Here is a 6,807-nt window from a genome sequence, read left to right on the forward strand (position 1 = left end):
TTTTGGATTTGTGAATTTGTAGATTTAATGTGGACTAAATGCCAGCAGCCAGTTTCAGGGTCTCTTCGGTGGTTGAGTTCTCATTTTGAGGTAAAGTTGGTGATAAAATGGTGCGTCAGCATACATTATGATGGGTTTTTCCATGGGCAGAAAGTCCGGGAATAAAGAGTTTGTATAAATAATGAAGAAAAGGGGTCCGGGAATGAAGCCTTGGGAATTCCTTGTATTGTTGTTGTGAGGGTGGATCTTGTTTTAATTTTGAAGAATTTTTGTTGGTATATTCAATTTCAACTCGTTGGTTTAGATCTGAGAAGTAGTTGATAATCCATTTAAGAGCCAGGTTGTTGATGTTGAGTTGTCTTAATTTGTTTATTAGGATGGCTCTGTCAAGGCTGTCGAACGCTTTCTGGAGGTCCGTATATATAATTTGATATCCGGTTATATAATTTGACTGTGTCTCATGCATTTAAATAATGTATATAGATGAATAAATATCATTTCATTTCATTCCATTATCGAACAAGAGCTGGTCGACGAAATTAACGAGGGAGTAAGTAAGTAAGACTTCTCATCATATTGTAAAATGTATTTGTCATTTATAGTACAAAATTGTGTCTTTTGCTGCCTCGTGTAATACATCAGACATCGGCCCAAGAGTTTTGGTGTTACATCGGTAAAGTTCATGTGGGCTTGTTTTCATGATAGTGCTATATATCCCCCGGATTACCAATGAATATTATTTTTAATGTCATCTGCTTATGGCAATCCTTAAAAATTCTAAACGGATCCCCATATTTAACTTCACTCTGTTTATGGTCGGTATTAGGCCTACACCATGGAACGATTGTGGTTGTTTTAACAAAATCTAACAAAAATAAATAAAAAGTCGCATGTGTATCGTACTGAATGACTGTCTGATCAGTTATACCTTTAACATAGATTCCTAATATAAGTTCATTATCTGTATAGTTATAACATCTCACAGAGTTCTGTTTGAACGGGAAAAAAACTGGAGTGGTTTAAAAAGGAAAAGAGTTGATCCCCATTCTGCAGCTAATTTAGCAGCATGAAATAAGAATCCAGTCACGGCATGTGGCATCGATAAAGGTTAAGTAGGTCAACGTAAACGTATGAGTGGTATAGAAGATCCTGTAAACTACTGTACTATTTAAATATTTTGTAAGTAAAGGACACTGACTTTAAATCCAGTATATTCTTTGTCACTTTAAACAACGTCCGTAGAGTCATTGAATTGAAATAATACAGTAAGTGATCATGTTTAATTTATGGTAAAAGATACAAGTTGCAAAACAAAACATTATATTATTTGATGTAATGTTATTTGAAATATATTTGATAATTGATTATATATAATTCAGCATGGTCACCTTTAACTTCAGGCCGCGGCCTGCTAGAATTGGCAACGTCACAAGTAATGTTGTTTAGCGCCAGAGTTGTCCCATAAGATATCATGGCAGACAGGTGACACCAGCTCATTAATTCTTGTATTGTTAATTTAAATTTAAATTTATTAATATCAATTTATTAAAAGATTTAAAATAAAATATATAGAATTGAAAACCAAAACAATATAAATTGAAAATCTATTCCTGAACATTTTAAATTGCAGTCAATATTTTCATATCCCAGTAACCAAGCTTTCGTATTCAAATACCATTATTAGCTGCCTCAAAAACAGCTGTTACAACACTACTTGCAACGTTGCCACTTCGAAGGCCCCGGCCTGGAGTCCGCGGGCTGGGTGTGGCCGTGATTGAAGTCAACGATGTGATCAATGGTCATACAAATAAAATGACATAAATAAAGAGTCAAATGTGAATTGCGATAGGTTTTCGATTGTGAGTGACATAGCCTATGGCTTTGTGGCATAGTAAATAATTGTGAATCATTGATGGTATATTACGACTCAATCTAGCCGTTCGGTCAAATATTATTGGGTTTCGGTTATATAGTTCAAGCAAAAAAGTCCAAATAAGGAAAAATAGAGGAACAAATCTATGTATTCCCAATTTTTTCAAAAATGTGTCAGGGAGGGTCCCCAAATGAATATATGATAGGTGAGAATAAAATCACCCTGCCGCTCTCTGGTGGTGGGAGGTGTAAATGCCCCAATTTGCGGTTTTTTGCTTTTAACTTGAAAACGGCGTGTCGTAGCTTAAATTGTTCAGTGTAATAGTTAAAGCTTATTAAATTTGCTACAACTTTGATCATATACATTATAAGTGAAAGACGCATAGTTTCTGAGATATCCGCGCAAAAAAAAATAATGTTCGAAAAAAAATGTTCATCTCACATTTTTTGTAAAATCTTATTTGTTTCTCCTTCTCTGTTATTTTTCAGAAATATTGACGGAAAGAAGGTTGTAGATAATTAAATTTACTTCAACAGGATATACAAATATGTAAATAGATAAGATGTAGGTATAAAGTTACAGCGTTTTTAAGATTAAAAGAGAAAATCATGAATTACACAAATAGTTGCAAAGTTTTGATTTTTTATCATTGCACGATTTGATGGCTTCTGATAATTGTTTAGGCCAAATATAAGTATATTTAAGGAAAAAGATGGGAATAGTTATGTGAATAACAATTTGACAAAAAAAAAGGTTATCTATTTATTTTGATGATCCAAGTTAAAACAATTAAAACATACAAAATCAATTCATATTTAATTATAGAACTAATGTTGACTGAGCCTACTGAATGTGGATCCAGGTGTGGATGCAGAAAAAACTGCATCCACTGTTCCCAGGTACCTATGTACCTGCGGGGGAGCTTGCCTGAACCATGCAACAACAATGTGAAGATGATGATGAAGAAGACAATGAAAAGAATAAGATCAATCTTTATCATAACATGAATTTGTGATGTATTTCTCAGTGGCAAGAACTAGAATATTTAATTATAGAACTAATGTTACCTTAGCCTTTTTTTTGCAAGAACAAAGGCTCAGTTAACATTAGTTCTATAATTAAGTATGAATTTTTTTGTATGTTTCAATTGTTTTAACTTGGATCGTCGTAATAAATAGAGAACCTTTTTATTTTGTCAAATTGTTATTTACATAACTATTAAACATTTTTACCTTAAATATACTTATATTTGGCCTAAACAATTATCATAAACCATACAAATCGTGCAATGATAAAAAATCAAAACTTTGCCACTATTTGTGTAATTCATAATTTTGTCTTCTAATCTTAAAAATACTGTAACTTTATACCTACATCTTATCTATTTACATATTTGTATATACTATTGAAGTAAATTTAATTTAATTTAATTTAATTTGGTGAGTCGGTGGCTCAGTCGGTAGCGTCGCGGACTTTGGGCCCAAGGCAGAAGTGTCGAGGGTTCGGATCCTGGTCACTCTGCCACTAACTTTTATCAGTACAGTTCACCTTTGTACTGTACCGGCTCACCCCTTGCTTTGCTGGATACGTACCACGCACAGATCTGTAGTCTATGTGGACGGGCAAATGCAAGGTTAATAGAGGCCGCTAACCTCTTAAAAAAAAAAAAAATATCTACAACCTTCTTTTTGTCAATATATCTGAAAAATAACAGAGAAGGAGAAACAAATAAGATTTTAACAAAAAATGTGGGATGAAAACTTTTTTTGAACATTATTATTTTTTTTTTAGCGCGGATATCTCAGAAACTATGCGTCTTTCACTAATAATGTATATGATCAAAGTTGTAGCAAATTTAATAAGCTTTAACTATTACGCTGAACAATTTAAGCTACGACACGCCGTTTTCAAGTTATAAGCAAAAAACCGCAAATTGGGGCATTTACACCTCCCACCACCAGAGAGCGGCAGGGTGATTTTATTCTCACCTATCATATATTCATTAGGGGACCCTCCCTGACACATTTTTGAAAAAATTGGGAATACATAGATTTGTTCCTTTATTTTTCCTAATTTGCTTGGGCTAATATGGCAACCACCCGTATCAACGGTTACACATGCAACACTCAAGTATCACAAGAAAGTTTTAAAATGTTTGATAATTTGTACAAAAGGATTGATAAAAGATGCAACCTGGAAGCGTTGACTTTTGTGCCATATAATGCTTATAAATTAATATTTTTAATCCTGCTCATGGAGCTGAACTGTTTTTATTCTATACATCTTCCTAAAACATTTAATGGAAGCAAAAAAGCTAGCGACAAAATCAATATCTGCCCAACTATTATAGTATACTAGGTGAAACCCGTCGAAATCGACGGTTATTTTCAAGGATTACGCTAATTCATCTAACTGCGATAAATTGAGTGAATTTGTACATATTTTGAGCATTTAGCATTGTTTAAAGATTAATAAGTGTAAAAACAATAATGATAGTTACCAAAATATGGTTGATCATTCAATGAATAAAATATCTCCCATACTGTACGTCATCGGAGTTATTAGTATATTATCTGGTATCTCATCGTTTGGATTAAACTTTAAATAGTATTAAAATCGTATTGGTGGATCTTTTGTAGTTAAACACTTCCGTGATTTCATCAGTGTAATGCAGATTAATCTATGATTTTATTTGAAAAAAATATCTGTTTGTTGGGAAGACACGTTCTAACTTCAAAGGGAGATATCCATTACAGTGTAAGTTTGATTTTTCCTTCGTCACGTCGCGTCAGTTCATATCGTACTTCTGTGCTAATGAATAACCCTCTATCACAGTTTTGAGAAATTTGTTGTGGGGTTACTGTTAAAGCTGGAATTCCTTGACATGGGGGATGTCAGTTAGTTGTCTCAGCCATATCAATTACATAAAGTTGTCAATATAATCTCTCTAGGAATGTGAGGTGTAGTGGAATATACTTGAAGTGAAGTTGGCTTTTATTCTTAAACTGTTAGGGGCCTCCTCATTTATATGCGGCTTCATTGACAACAAATAATGCAAATGACATAGCAATGGGACATTTCCAAAAAGCAAAAATACTGTAAATTTGCTGTTACGTAAATATTGACGTTTACATACATTGTTAATCAACGTATCTTATAAAGGATGATGTGATCTAGTTTAAAAGAAATATGACCTTTCTTGCTTTCTTTCATGACAGTAGCTGTTTAAATATTATTTACTCATTGGGCCATATTTACAGCCAAAATGTTGTGTTATTTTCAATAACATATGGGTAAGTTACATAGATTTTTTTTTTTGCTGATCAGTGAAAGAATATATAAGAATATATTTAAGAATATATATTTTGGAGATAAATTAAATGGTTTTTGTTGCAAAGTAGCGCTAGTAAACATGCACAACCCTTTTCGTTAGTCTAATAACATTCAAAGGCTCTCTAAGAATTCAAGTTCTTCTTATTTGTATAGGTACGTATCTATACATGTTTTCACTAAGCTGAATGAATACATCGAAGTAACCTCTCTGAAAAGTCTGTAGTATATTGCAGTTTTCCAGCTTAATGACTTTATTTATCATGCAAATATTTCTACATAAATATTGTAAAATGTTTTATCCAGTTGCTGTAAACTACTATTAATTTAACAAAATATGGACATGGCTCAAATAGGCACCGTGCCCTTCTGCACTTGTAGGCTATTATTTTGTATTGTATTACACAATTTAATATTTTTCCAATGATTGAAAACATGTATGACAATAATCTCATGAACCTATGATGATCTGTCTAGAACAATATGATAAAAATTAAGACAAAAATGGTGAAAAGGGCAGTCACCAGCCTGTAAAATAGATATAAGGTCAATAAGAAATAATTTTAAGAGTTACTGTGATAAAAGGATTTTCCACTGATTTCGTCATGGTATATATTGCAAAACATAACATGATACAGAAAAAAATTAATTTTAAAATCAGAAAATAACATTACAAATGCTTCTTTTGGACAATTCAGTAACTCCCAATTAATGTGTCTTGTTTAAAATACAATTTACAAATTAACAGCTGTTTCATTAAAAAGTATTATCCACATGGCCAAAATGTAAACAAATCTGTAGAGGGATCTTTAAAGGCTTCTGGGGCAGAGCCCTAAGGGAATTTACTTAGTTTTTCTTTTGATAACCCATCTACAGACCAAGACCTTTCTTTTGACACCCCTACCAAGTTTCTACGCCCAGCCGCTCTCTCAAATTAGTGGAGACAAAGTTTCCAATTAAATTTTTAGATTCCCCCATGTTAATCTTATGGGAGAAAATGCAACTTTGGTGGAAGATCCTGCCCAAACTAATAAAGATATCAAAAAACGAAAAACACTTTGCAAAACTACAGATCAGGGCAATTTTTTTGACATTTTAATCATCAAAATCGGTCCAAAAGTGAGGGAGGAGTTCTGTTCACAAAAATCGGCTTAGCGTATTATATATATAGATACCATTTTACTAATGTCAGATACGCTTTGTAACTTATTTTTGAAAGTCATCATAAGTACTGGTTACAAAATGGATTTGGCTATCTTTGAATTTAGCCATTGCTTAACGGTTTTGCTATTTGGTTGGCAGGGAATCAGTATTATCTATTCATTCGTTTTCCGATATAAGACTGTATCATTCGATTTCAATACGATTTCATTTCGATTCAAAACAAAAACGATACCATATCGGTTACGATACCTTATACATATCGGCGTTGTCAGGGGATAGGTGAAAGACCTGTACTTCGAGTACTTATATCGAACTGAATATAGTAGCTCGAATCATTTGGCGGAAGTCTAGAACAGTCGACTACAAAAAAAATCCACACTTTCCGCTCGTTCTTTGGTCGACGAAAGAACTGTGGCCGTGGAGTGTGGAGTGGTTTTCTT

This window comes from Macrosteles quadrilineatus, unplaced genomic scaffold, assembly GCF_028750875.1.
Source record: "Macrosteles quadrilineatus isolate MER2022 unplaced genomic scaffold, UCM_ALF_1.0 Scaffold_7__1_contigs__length_78375512, whole genome shotgun sequence".
Classification (NCBI taxonomy): Eukaryota; Metazoa; Arthropoda; class Insecta; order Hemiptera; family Cicadellidae; genus Macrosteles; species Macrosteles quadrilineatus.